General features: G+C 37.1%; 1 long non-coding RNA gene across 1 annotated transcript; it reads right to left on the bottom strand.

The window, feature by feature from the left end:
- Positions 1–12,923: 12,923 nt before the first annotated feature.
- On the bottom strand, positions 12,924–14,913 carry LOC121530039. The gene is made up of 2 exons (XR_005993742.1): positions 14,646–14,913; positions 12,924–13,002 (listed from the first exon to the last, which is right to left on the bottom strand). It is a non-coding gene; the product is annotated as an uncharacterized LOC121530039 (long non-coding RNA).
- Positions 14,914–15,085: the final 172 nt, after the last annotated feature.

Raw genomic sequence — 15,085 nt, 5'->3', positions numbered from 1 at the left:
GCCAAACAACGGCCAAAACACTTCTTGGCTTTTATATTTTCATTTCATTTTTTATTTTCCATTTTCCTTTGACACTCTTAATGATTTCGCTTGTCAAGAACAGCATTTCAGGGGGCTTTCTGGGGGCCTAAGAGGGTCCGACATAGGATAGTGAGATAGAGAGGCGAGACAGACAGGTCTGATAGATCGCTGCGTTTGCTTGATTGCCTGTCCGATAGAAGGTGTCGGACTTTTTACCTGGCCACCAGGAGCTGGAGAAGAGGCGGGGTAGGGGGCGATAGACAGGTGCCGTCAAGCGGATTTGTGGCCAAGACAAGTTGTATCTATGGCCGGCTTCAAAGCGAACTCAGATAAGAAAAGTTTGACTGAAGTGCGTTATAATTAATATGGAATGAAGCAGATATAGACGTTTGTTAAATTAATCATTCAAATAGTATATTTTACTTTAAGTTGGCTAAAGGGTTCTGCTTAAAGATACTAACATGATTATGACAAACCCCTGTTTATTCATATTAGCATCGACTTTTTCATGACGCCTCTTTCCTTGAATATTTTCCACCTGACTACGCTTCACTTTGTATCGTAAGCCTACAGGTAAGAGCTACGCCCTTCCCCAGAACAAATATCGGAGCACTTAAGCCACGTTAATTGACCGAACACAGTTCCATTTTATAACAGCTCCACTCAGCTCAACTTGACTCGTTTTGATTGGTAATGTGCAATTTTCATATGTATGTCAATATTATGCTACGTCTAGTATTTTCAAGGTGCCTCGGGTTACGTCGTCAGCAGCAGCAGCACAAATAGAGGCAGCAACAGGTATCGCATGGACATGCATATAGAGTTATTAACAATCGTTTACACTCTAGTTGAGCTGCTTGTTTGTTTGTTGTTTGGCTGCTGCCTCCGGACTTGAGAACGTTATCTAAATGTTATAATGCACCCAATTTGCGCTAATGAAATCAAACGGGGCGCCACTCAATTGGACAGTTTACAATGACTTACTCTTAACTAACTCTCAACTAAGCCTCGAGAAACATAACATAAATGTTGCGGCAACGAATCGATTAACGCGCTTTTGGGAACCAGCAGCTAATTAAAACGTTTATGCTAATGAGGCGAGGCACGACGTCATGTCGGTGTCGCGGGATGTCAGTTAAAAACTGGGAAAAACAACGAAAAAAAAATGATGACCAAAATGTTGACATGCCAAAGGTTAAATAAGCCAAATAAGTTCTCAGTGTTACTTTAGCGTGCAAAACGTTAACTTTAATTACTCAATAACAAAGGTTTTCTAATAAGCATTACCTATCAATTAAAGACCAATTGATTTGATTTCAATGACGATTTGTCATCCGATTCATGATTCATTTTATTATTTATTTATATTTTGCACTCCATTTCATGATTCATAATGGCTTTATAAATAGCATTTGGAAAACCTATAAAACTGGGAAAAAACCTTTATTCTTTTTTATTTTTAAAGATCTTAACCCACCGTACAGGTTTGTCAATACATTGTATCTTTATTATGTTATTAAAATGCTATTCTCTTGAAATTGCTTTAAAGACTCTAGCAAGTCTTAGCCATAAAACCGAAACCAAAACAAGTCAATTAGAGCCAAAAAAATGCACTAGCAATCAGCTAAGCAGGTGTTAAGCATTTTCGTTGCTAATCACTGTCTGCAATGGGTTAATCGACAGAACTGAGGCCCAAGTAATGCCGCAACAATTTTGTGGGCTTGTGGGTGGTTAAAAGTGACGCAAGTGCAACAATCGGTGGGTCAAGTCGAGACTCGATTCGATCCAAACCGACTCTCGACACGTAATTCTCGGTGCAATTTGCGTCAGTTAGCGAAGAGGAAAAACTTTTGAGGTTTCCAAGTAATTTTCCACTACCCCAAAGTTCACCGAAGTTATTAAATGTTTGATTTTGTTTCTTTCTCTCTTTTTTTTGCCAAAGGGGAAAACAAAAGGTAATTCCTGCTTGATAAGGTAACCTTGTTAGATTGCTGAGGAATAAAGTGGGTAGAAAATTGAAAAGTAAACTGGGAATCCAGTTCTTACTGGAAGTATTATTGTAATTTGAAATATTTCACAATACCAGTTTAATTTGCAAGTTAGTTCAGTTCCAATTTTCATATCAAATACCTTATTCTCGACATTGTCAAAGTTGTCAAGAAGCAATTTATTTTCCATTTAATTACCAACCAAATAAGTGACATTTTCGAACTAACTAGGTCACCTGGCTGGGGCTCAAGGCAAGTCAAGTAAAGGTAAGAACCACCCACACCCACTTGAGGGGAATTTGCATACGATATGAGAGAGAGGGGCGTACTTTTTAAGCCGCACCTAAGGAGGAACCTTTCGAAGCGATGCTAAAACGTTTTCCCCTAACTAGGCCAAGCAGCTGTCAGTTTTCTTCCACGAAAAATCCTCGAATGCCTTGAAAGTGCAATGACTTAGCTCAAGTCCTTCGGCACACACCCCTGACCACCCTCAGAACACCTTAAAAAGTCCTCACCAGCCCCATTTCCTTTCCAATGAAAACTGTGTCAATTTCAGCTAAAAGAGGCGACTAAAACGAGCGAACTTTAAAGAAACCGAAGAATAGATTCTCTTTTAGGGTAGTTTATTATTACTATTTAATATAAAAGATAATACATTTTAAGTTTACATCATTAAACAAGCTAAAATCTAATAAGTTGCAAACTTATATCTTATCTTCCTATTTCAGTTAAAGGGTATCTGTAAGGCGAATACCCTTTGACAGCGCATAGAAACCCCAAAGAAAGAGGCAAAGGGGAAACAAATAAAAAGGGAATCGGGACAGAGAGTCGAAAAGGGAAGCGAAATTATGCCATCGCTCGGTTCGCTAAGTCCTTAAAGTACAGAAAATGTGGGACAACGCAGAGCTTATTGTGTGTGGGTGTGTGCGTGTTCTTACACTAATATATAAGTATATGTATATGTATATATATATATATATGTATTGGTGTATTATTTTATTTATTCTTGTGTGTGGGTGTGACAGGACACTTTGCGTCAGCAGCAGAAGCAGCAGCAGACCGAAAAATAACAACAAAGACAAAATTGCGTAGTGGCAACTTGAACTGGGTGTGTACTAAGCTTATTGAGGGGGTGGCAATCGGAGACGAGAGATAAAGCGGGAACGAGAGAGAGAGTGAGAGAGAGGAACCCGAGGGAGGGTCCTGAAATCAATGAATGAAAGTACCAACGGACGCATGAGCAAGCAAGCTAAGGGAAGAGAGGACGTCAGGACAATGGAGCAACCAGGACTTGCAAATAGATTTCCTAATATAGTTAGTAAAACCTTGTAATCTAATCTTCAGAAAACATTGAAACTCTCTAAACTTGGAAGGCCATTCTAGGAAGCAAAGTCAAGGCGGTGGCGTAAACTTAATAAAGCCAACTAATGGAAAAATAATGCTATTAAAATGTTGCAATATTCTAAATAAGTTGGCTAGAAAGTTAAAAGGAATTCAATTTAGTTCACAAAGAAATGAAAATTCAATCTATCTTAATTTCTAATATACTATCCAAACGCTTACTTCTTTAATATCAACATTTAGTCACAAGCTAATTCTTAATAGTGATAATTTCAATTAAGAAATAAGGGCAATATCACGCCTTTCACCACTCCAACTATCAATAGTCGTTGCAAGTGTAACTAATTTATTTCCCCAGTGTAATCGAATCAATTTTAGCTTATTTACGAGGAAGGCGGCGCCCGGAGGGAGCAGAGGACAAGCAAAGGACAAAGGACAGAGCCGGGGAGCCGGGCCAAGTTCGGATGGATTGGCAAGGAAATCAACTTCAAGTTGCCGCAAGGACAGCCACTGAAACCGAAACTGAAATTTGTCAGTCAGCTCGAACAATTAAAACAGGGCCCCGAGCTGTTGACCTGATTTCAGTCTTACACTCCCCTCCAACACCCATTCCTCTCCCATCCCAAAAGTTTTTTATATTTTTATTATTTTTTTTTTTTCGTTTTTGCCTTTTTGGCGGCAGACTTCGTGACGGCTGAAAATGCCACACACGCAAGGTTTTATGGGTCTCCGTTGTATTTTCTTGCTTTTTCGCCATTTCGGTTGTGTTTTTCATTTTTCATTTTTTTGGCAACAAAGGAAAACCTGTACACTGCACTTGCCACAAGCAGCACAACACAACAATCGAGCTCACCACTTGGGTCACTGAACCCAAACCCAATGGAAAAAAAGTGCAGCTACAGCAACGGCAACGGTAGCTGCTGCTGCTGCTGCGGCTGCAATTTATTTCATAATCATTGCACATGAGCACATCGGCAAGAAAATCACGTGAAACGGCGGGCCCTGGGCTCTGGTAGTTATATATATATATGGGCATTTGGCCAGGCCTCTGGATCTGAATTGGTATCTGAAACTGAATCCGAAACCGACTTGACTTGGCCTAGACACAAGGAAAAGCCACTGCCGACAAATGGCAGGAAAATACAAAAAAATACGGCTGCTGCGAGAGTTACTTCAAAAGTCAGCTGAGATTCGGAAGTGGGTCTAAATATTGGGTAACAAATGCTAAGGGAGATGAGATTAGATATGAACTGGGGCAGTGGGGGGAAATTTATTTATGACAGGCTCGAGATGAAAGCTAATAGAAGCGGCTAAATATGGCTTAGCCTTTTTAGATAACATTGTAGGGAAAATACATTCTTAATGAGACTCATAAATCAGCTCAAAAGAGATTTAATTCATGAAATAAAATTATTAATAATATCCCAAATTCACAAAGCATCCATGTAACATATAACTTTGTATAATATCTCCTACCTGCTGAGTTTTCCTCTACCTCTAAAACAAACCTCGCACATGGCCGATAATGTCCCTGAAGCGGCCAAACAATGGCTGCCTCGTAACCGGGAGCCACTTGAAGCTGCCCAAAGCATTGCCTCTCTCTCTGTTCGCCCAGTTTTTTGGCCATCCAACACCAAACTAACTATACGACAACCCAACTCCCCAAAAGGGGCCAGCAAATGTGTTATGTAAGCGCGCATTTTCAACATATTTGCTTGCCCAGTTTTCTTTGCTTGGGCTGGCAGAAAAGGAAAAATAAAAAAATTCGCATTGCAGCCCAGAAAAATGGGGAAAAAATATTGAAAATCTAGGCAAAGTGCAGCGTTGGCAGGTTTTCATTGTAAAATATTTCCTTTTGTCGAGAATGTTTCGGTGGCTAGTGAAATGGAAGCACATGAATCATTTCTGGAGATGTGTGGAGAACGGAAAATGTTTACATTATCGCTGCTGTCATATGATTGGCCGATAGGTTGTTATTCGGACTGCGGTTTTCGTTTTCAATGTTTGGATAACACGGCGGATAAAAGGCTGACGATATTACTCATACGCCGCGTGTACCAAAGGGAAATTCTCAAATACCGCTCAAATATCCATAAACCCCCAGAAAATAATTACACAACACTCGATCCCAACCATATGGCCAAATTTCAAAATAACATAAAGAAGTAGCTTTGGCATTTTGTGGCTAATTTGCCACTATTCGACACTTAATATGCTATGTAAAACGCTTTCTATATGGCCATAACCATAACGAGCTAATGCTCACATTTGGGCCTGGTCAATGAAATTTTTATGAAGACACATCAGCTGCCGTGGCAGTTGCACTCGCATTATGGCTAATTACATGGCCAATTTAATAGACATTTCCATATGTCGCCTCGGGGCCAGCTAATGGTCCCTAAAACGATGGCAAATGTCTGGAGGAATACGAAAGAATCGTGTTGTTATATAACACGAAGTAATGTAAATTCTGACCCCCTTGTTGCCACACGCCCCATCTATCCCTTGGGTTGGGAAAACATGGAACCGCGGGCGGCCAGTGGAAGAAGCTTTTTGTTTACACTCGGAAAATTGGAACACAAAAAGAAAATTCTAGTTTTTAAGCTTTAATAAACAAATTTAATGCCGATTTTGTTGTAAATGTATGCTTTTGACTTACTTTAACTATAATTTAACAACTCTTATTAGGCTTATTTTAGAAGGTAAATCTATTTCTTTAGGACAGAACATTTCTTGTAGCTCACAAATCATAGATATTTAACGAGTTCACTCGAGTTAGATTACTCAGAATGAGTTTAGTTTAGAATAAATATTTATAAACAATATAAATCCTTGAAAACGTGAAAGAAGGTAAAAATGATTCGATTAATAGTTTAAAGGAAAAGAAAACGGACAGATAGATTTTGTACATAACATTGTTAAATCATTATCTTAATCTAGCTTTGCATAACGTTCTGCCTTCCATATAAATTATACAATCAATCACCTAAAAAAAAAACAACAAAAATATACTAATTAAGTCAAATGTTTGGGCGTGCGACATAAATTGTGAGTTAGAACACGCGTTGACGGCATAAAATATGCATAATACGCACATATTTATATTTTCGCCGATTAGATAGTCGCAATGTGAGAAGCATTAAAAGTCAGTTGGCTTCTGCGAGACTCCCTGATAAGCGGTGGCCAATTTATTTTGATTTGGCGAGAAATGAGCTTTGAAATTGAGTATTTCTTTGATAAGCTTCGAAAAATGTGTGCGCGGACTGTGTCACGAGCGGAGCGTATCAGTCGAACTTGGTCCGCTGACTAAAAATAGTTGCCAGCGTTTACGGTTGCTGACATTGGTGGGGTTGTAAATCTTGTCAATGGCCAATCTCATAGCGTGTGACCAGATCGTACTACACCTCCCACTGGAAAAAAACTTCATTATTAGCGAAGCAGTAGTTACTGCCTAAGTGCAACTGTTTAAATCACAAAAAGAAGTAGGAAAAATATTCGGAAAAACAATTACTTAACCATTTTCTATAATCGGAAATTGGATTTGTGTATTGAAATCAAATTTTTTAGTAACCATGCAATCTACTTTTAATGAGCTCGTTATGACTCTGATTTGATGGCTAACCCATTTGATTCACCTAAAGCTATATCTACTGTAGCTTCATCATCGATGTGCATTCGGCGATATTGAATTTATCGCTGGCTGCGAGTAACCGGTTCGATGCCATCATCATGGCATCATAATATATTTTTTACTCACTTATATAAATACAAAAATTTATATTGGAGGAGTACCTACATGGCATATTTTCGCCAATTTCTGCCAAAATGTATTTTAGCCATTTTTATGAGTCAGGTCGGTCTGTCTCTCTCCCTCTCTTTCGCATTGATTGCCCGCACACTTGTTTTGGCATTCCAGCGAACTCCAATGATATTCGAGAGCCGAGTTTGAGTCTGAGTTCGCATTTCGATTCCAAGTTAGCCGCCAAAAGCGTCACGTGCTTTTCGCGTCGATTCGCTTTTTCGCCGCTCTTTTGTTTTTTTTTTTTTGCTCGTTTTTTAAGAGCTCAGTTTGTTGTTGTTATATTTGCAGCCTTTGTAAACAATGGGAGGCTTGTTTCTAAATATTTATAGCGTGTTCATTTGCGTGCCAGTGTCTGTGGGCCTGTGCATTTTGTGTAATTCGGTATCGTTTATTATACAATACCATTTTAGGTTAGGCACGAGTTAACATTTCATACACTTTTCGTCTGTCCAAGTCAAGACAAGCGGTAAGAGTTCATTTCGCTCGGTTCGGTTGGGTGGGCGTACGAGTACTAGACTCTAGTGTGTTTTCATGATTTGCTAACTTTCTTAACCGCCTAATACCGCCTTCTTCTATTGTGCGATCACGTTCACCAAAAAAATATCCAAGGAGTATGGAGTATAGATGCGTAGGCAGACTTCAACTCGCTAATTTCAAAAACACGCAGAAATTAACAAAGTCCGATCTGGCGATGCAACTTTGTAATGGAATATTTTCTAAAGAAATCTCTTTTACGTACTTGGCTATCATTTACATATGAATTCTGGGCTCATAAGTTCGGTTTTCACACAATAATGCTAAGATTATTATTATTTTATTTGCTTAGAAAAGGTTGCTTATGAATCAATTATATTGTTAAAGAGGTTTTTAGTTATAATGTTGTTTAAACATTGCTTTCTGTGGCTTTCCAACTACGAAAAGGAAATCAAATTATTATGGATACTTCATAGAATTTAACTCTTTCAAACGAAGAAAGTAAATAAACAAAAAGTTGCGAAAAAAAATTGTATTTCATATGATATATGAATTATCAAAAGACAAGTAAGTATTAGGAAACCTAGCGAACTAACCAATAACCACCTCCATCCTCAAACTCAAACAAACACATTAAATTCTCTACCTAGCTGTGGGAATTTAAATTCATTTAGCAGAGGAAAGCAAAGCAGATGCTGAATAATTAGTGACCATGACTGACACTTCCGGAAGCATCGCCGTTTGCATTCACAATTCGGTCAAACGATATACAAATTATTAATTAAAACAAATCTGCACCGACCCCCAGGGCCCACCACGCAGAAAATAAATTCAATTATCCCAGCGGCGAAATGCACAGCCAAATAATTGAATCGCTCAGCAATCGGAAAGCTCTTCAAATTGGCCAATGAAAAGCAAACAACAGCCATCAAATATTCAAGAAAAAACAAAAAGGAATCCCGTGGAATCGGAGCTTAAGAATTTCTTTGCAAAACACACAACCTGAATTCCTGTTGGTGGTTTCTACGGGATTCGAATCGATTTGCTTTCATTCCGTTTTCGGTTCAGTCCGGTTTAAGTTCAGTTTTCAGTTTTCATTTTTTCAGTTTTCATTTTTCAATTCAATTAAGCGTCGGCGGGCGGAGTTCAGCACACATTGCTGAACCTGGCGTCTGGGACCTTTTCCAGTTCTTTATTTTCTGCGTTCTTTTTTTTGTCTGCTCTGCCTGCGCGTAATTCACTTTATTCAAATATGTATAATAAAATAAACGCCTGTATGTAAAGCACAATGGGCGAAAGAAAAAAAAAAGCAAACTACGCGGCCCATTGTCAAATCGAGTTATTCTGATGCACAGGGAAAAATAATGCCAACGAATTCAAGTCCTTTTTACGATCAAGATATAGTAATAAGACCAGATCTTTTTAAGATTTATATATAAATTAAACATGAATAAGCAATGCTATCAAAGATATCTCGTTTATGAAAACTCTATATATACATTTAATATGTTGCACTAAAGATCACTTTAATTTAATTACTTTTTTCAGCGTGTTCTTTACTGGTTTTGCCTTCAGTCTGGTCGCAGATTCAGATACAAAAGCCTGGGGCCGGATGTTTTCGAGTAAGTCCCCAACAACTATGCCTTTTATGCGAATTGAACTTATCTCAATGAAGAATGACAACGCGGCCAGGGATGAGAACGTCGTCTCTGGGGGCATAACTGGTGTTTAAGTATGGAAATTGTCGCATCGGATAAATGGCCACAATGCACTCTGCTCGCAGACTAAGGTTGTTATCAGACCCCCCCAAAGTGCCAGCCACTCGAAAGGCCAATGTAATCTTAAATAGACTCACAGGGGATTTATAATCAGCTTGCACTCAGTCAATTGGGAATAACAAGGGCTAAGAGTCCAATAAACTAATTGTAATTCTTCAAACTAATCCCCAAGCTGGCTCTTGATTAACACCTAATATTCATGGACCTAATTTAAAATGCAGGTAAGTAATTTGTTCTTTATAAATAAAAACAGATATTGAGTTGACAAAATTGAGTTTAATTCCATACAAATTGATAAGCTTGAACTTACAGCAGTTCCTGACCAGGAAAGAAAAACTGATAACCAGATCGGCTTATTGATTTACAGATTATCCGGCATGGATAACGTTTACAACACGGCAATACGATGTCGGCCGAAATCAAGGTTACTTAATCAATGAGGGAAGTGTGGAAATATTTACCCGGCGGCCAGTTATTAACTTATATTCAGATATCGGTCTGAACACCGCTCTACGGACATCTGTTAAATATATTTTATTTATATTTTTTTGCCGTGCCGTTGCTGTTGTTGTCAGCAAACGAGATCGGGCTCAATGAAATTACTTGCACAAATTAATGCCGTACAATTACCAAACGAACGAACAAGCGAACAAGCGACAAAGTCATATCCAAAGTCGGGCACAAATTGATTGTTTGGTATCTCTGGCTATATGCCTTGCCATGTATATATCTGCAGTCTATATAGGATTTATATACGGAACAGTGCGCTCATATCTCGCCAATTGCCTTTCATGTGCAGCGCATTTTGTATTTAATTTTATTTTAGTCTCGCTTTTTATGCTCTGCAGTGTAGGAAATCCATCTGGTGGGCGTATTTTTGTTTCGCTTTTCTGTTCTTTCATTAACACAGCCGCGGCCAGTACTTGATTTAATAAATTTGATTAGGATTTATGAGCGTGTGGGCTTTCATTATTTTTGCGAACCTCTCATAAAAACGGGCAGAGAGACGTGTGAAGTTTCCCTGGTATCTACATCAGGTGATCGTATCCAATAATGGATATCACACGATTAAAAGATATAGAAAACAATCTACCGATCACGATCAAAATGACAGCTCAAGAACATATGTATATCTTATCAGTTTTTGTCAATAATCTTTGATCTTAGATGTGTGACAAATAATAATATCTGGTTGCAATGAAGTAATTAGAGTTTGCTTAATGAAGTTTAAATAAACAAAACCGTTTTCTGTAGGGAAAACAATGAGAAACTTTGAAATTGGATATTTCCTCCAAGGAAAACTGGGTCTGGAAGGTTTTTAATAGTATATTGCACCTACCTTCTAAGCATAAAAGAATTATAATCGTATTTTGATTATAAATTTGTTCAATTTATAAAAATATTTATATATTTATTTGCCCCACTAATAATCCTAACCTAACCTAACACAATCGTCCTCTAAAGCGGACAAATTTCAACATTTTTTGGTTTGCCCAAAAACGCAAGCAAAAACAATTAATTTTCTGGTAATTTAACATAAGCCCGGTCCCGTGACAACCCCAGCCAGATTTACGGCCAACGCTTTTGGGGTTTTTGTGCAACATTCTCTTGGCCACAAAAATAAATCCAGAGCGCAGAGGTGAAGCCAAGCGATTTTCAAGGGGCGAGTTGTTTGAAAAAAAAGAACAATTTATCGATTTTCTGCCCACCTTAAATGCGTTGCCAAGGGTAAACGCAATGGGTTAGTCGGTTACTCTCGATAAAGTTCAGACCCTTTGCCAGAGTTCAATGAACCGAGTGACGGACAGTATTGTGGATAGTGGAACTTATGGACAGAAACTTGTCTGCTGCACTTCGACAATAATCGAAGTGAATCACCAAATAAATCACGTTGTCGTCGCCTAGGCACGTACACATATCGTTGAATATTGCGATATGGATGGATGCACTCAAAAAAAAATGTTTATATTTATTAAACTCTGTTATAAAGAGCTATAAAAGATGAAAAAGTATATAAGTAAAATATATTCTAAGCTAAATAATCTCCCTAATCTAATTTGTATCATTAAAATTATTAGGAAATATACATTTCTTTTATTAGTTAGTAACTTTTCTTAAAAGAACATATTTCTTTCAGTGCGGATTGGATGGATATATGGATAGATAAATGGATGGATGTCAGACTCAGTGCAAAGCGACGTTGACTTATTGAAATCGATTGATTCTGATTCCAGTCGGTCAGCTTTGGTTTTACTCTTTTTTTCTGGCTAACTCGCTTGCCGGATCTGTAAATTGCACGACTGCTTTTTTATGATTTTGTAAAGCAAATTTGAAAAGTCGTTTTGTATCGGTAAGCTCACGTGAGCGAACGATTCGATGGCACTGGCTGACAGACAGTTTACCCAAATACAATTTGTCCATTGCCAGTCAAATGTATTTAGATAAATAATCAATTTTCCAGTTATCCTACTAATATTTCGCTATTTTTCCAATTTAATTGGTTCGTTTTTGGGCCAATCTACGCGTCTTAGATACGATAAGCCGTGAACAAATAATTGAATTTTGCTGGACTGCATTTTCTTTTTGGGTAAAACTCAACGAGCAAGGCTATATAGTTGTAGATTAGGCAACTTATATGACCTAGTACGAAATATTTATCGCCTAAAAAAATGTTTGAAGTGCAAAAAAAGTTATAATTAATTAATACAATTTCTAACTTATATTTTCCAACAATAAAATGCCAAACCCTAACAGAATTTTATATAATCTGATGAGTCACAGGAAGTAATAATAAATATTTATCTAAATTTGTGTTCGGGGAAATACAGTCTTCAAAATAACCCAAAAATACTGCTTGAAATATTATAAATATTAATGTACTAAATGATAGCTTTAGAACTAACAACATTATTTATCTACCAACAATAATCCCCTAAAAACTTCTTCTCTTACAGCATACATTTAAGGTCTAAATAAATTACTTTTACAATTTTGTTTAACTCTTTTTTAGCCACTAACAACCTGGAAAAAAATGGTTTGCTGCCGTCATAAATTGTGCAAGGTTGAACCAAAAAGAACGTCTATCTAATCAGTTACGTATAGAAAGAGCACATGAAATCCAAAAAGAGACGGAATTTTAGGGCTTATAAAATTTAGTGGGATTTCATGAAAATGGAAATTTGAATAAAATTTATGATCACAATGAATCACACAAAGTACTCATTTTATGATTGAGACTTTAGGTTCATGAATTGCTTAAATGTTATCAGAAGAAATGAATCATACGGAAAAAAAGAAAATAAAATTTGAGATTCCTATAAGGAAAGAGAGATAGATAGAAACAAATGGAAGAGGGAGAGTGAGAGAATGTTTTTACCTGTCAATTTTTGCTGTTGTTGTTCTTGTTTTTATTGCCCTCCCTTCGTTGATTTTTACTTTTTTTTCTGTGTTCTTGTTCCGTTTTATCTTTTTTTCTGATTTGCTGCACTTGTTCTTCTTCTTCGTCACCTCTTGTTGTTGTTTCTTATGCACTCGTTTTTGTTTTGCTTGCCTCGTTCGTTTTATCGTGTTGTCACGTTTTCACTTTCACAGGTAAATTCTAAAAGAGCAGGATATATGTATATTGCTTTTTTTACCCAATTTATACTTCTGCCCGAAGGGGGCGTGGCGCGGGGAGGCGATAAGGCTCTTTGGCCTTTACACACACGCACGCACACTGAGAGAGAGCGAGAAGGAGAACAATTACCCTCCAGCGAATCGTTATATGTAAGTATTTATTGTAATTTCGGAATATCGTATATTTTTTATACTTATAGCGGTTTCATTTCTTACGGCCTACATCCATTTTTTTGTTTATATATCTTATTTTTTAATTTATTTCAACGAGCACCGAAAGCACAAGCAGCGCGGTCGAAAAATTATCGTGCAATAACAAAGAGCGCCTTTGGCGGGTTGCTTAAATAGATTTTCGTTCACTGGGTCTTCGAACCTCTCTCTTTCTCGTATCTCGCTCTCTAAGGTTTGACGAACAGTGGGATGAAACCGTTTTGTGTGAATGTAATTTTGTTTCAAAGATGCTCGTTAATTTAAGGTAATTCAGTAGATTAAATAAATAACAAAAAAAAATGTATCCTTAATAATTTTATATTACCTATTAGTAAGTTTATTTGTGTTTTTAATTTTCGAAAGTCGTAAATACTATTTACGAAAGCAGTATCGAAAAGAGGTATATGTTTATTTACATTTAAAAACGTATAAATTTAACAAACAAAATACAAATTTTATATTTGCCCACTGTTCAACGTCTTAGGTTCGATATCAAACCAGAGCGCTCTAGGGAAGTTTGAGAGAGGCAAATTGAGCCATATCGAAATATATTTCTAAATTTGTTTTTAAAATATCAAACTTCTGCAAAGCTTTACAATTAAAAAGCTTGGTATTTTCATAAAAACACAAACACATTTTTCGCGGTGGCGATAAGTAGAGCGCCTAATACCGTTATAAAAATGGGTGAGTAGGAGAATTGGGGACTGGGAGAGAGAGCAGCAAGTGCGCAAGTGTGTGTGGGGAAAAGGTGTCCCCTCTCACAGTGCAGATTAGTAAAATAGTTACACTTTGGGCTGGTGGTTTTCAAAATTCTAGAACTTTCCTCACTGAATCATATAAATAAATAACATTTAATAGCCAATATCCAAAAGTTTAAGGCTTTGCACAAATAAGATTTGCATTATTTATGTATATATTATAGAAGCCTTGGCCATATTTTTTTTAATATATACAGTTCAGTGAGAAAAAGGAGGGAATTGTTCTAACTGCCTTTCTTCTTTTTATTTATTTACACTCTTTCTTCAATACCATTGTATTGGTGTGATAATGAAAAATACGAATGCTAATTCTGCCGGCTAATTTATGTTAAATTGCCTGTTAATGACTATAAATTCAAAAGCAAAACCAACACTCATTTGAAGCGATTCTCTTCAAAACTTGAAGTTGTTTAACTTAATCAAAAAATACTGCAAAAAAATTGCAGAACATTTCACACGTGGTTCTTTTTGTATTGCAACTTCACGCAACAGAAATTCCCACACACACATTCGCACTCACAAAATAAACGGAACACGTCGCATAGCGCAACAACAACTCTTTCTCTCTTTCCTATTCACCCAGTTGGGCTCTCTCTCACTCCAATTGTGTTTGTGTGCGTTCAAAAAAGTAAAAAAAAAATGTTGTTAATTTTAGTACCTTGCTTAGCACTTTAGTTAAATGCGTAAAGTGGGGACACAAATATCGATTTATTTAATTTAAACTATTTAATTTTTCTCGCTTTTAAATCTGGTAAACAGAAATATTTATTTTGGCCCATTAGATTAGGATTTTGGTTTGCCATGTGTGCGTGTATGTGTGTGTGGGACGAGCCTTCTAATGATTCAAAGAAAAAGAAGAAGAGCACGATTCGATGGCCTATTTATTATCACAGCTTCCGTTATCGAACATTTATGTTTTCCACTGTTATTAACCTTTACACTCGTAGTTCCGCTTCTATTGATAATTTCGCAATATTGTTATTTACTTTTCGAGCGTTTGGATGTGCACTTTTTTTTGCCGCGGGTTTAAGAAGAAGCACGCCGTAGTGTTTAATAGTGCTACATAATTTAGAGATGGGTATGGTCCAACTCATGATA

The sequence above is a fragment of the Drosophila eugracilis genome, unplaced genomic scaffold (genome assembly GCF_018153835.1).
Source record: "Drosophila eugracilis isolate 14026-0451.02 unplaced genomic scaffold, ASM1815383v1 contig_1197, whole genome shotgun sequence".
NCBI lineage: Eukaryota > Metazoa > Arthropoda > Insecta > Diptera > Drosophilidae > Drosophila > Drosophila eugracilis.
The sequence above is the reverse complement of the archived record's forward strand: the minus strand, read 5'-3'. Positions and strand labels throughout refer to the sequence as shown.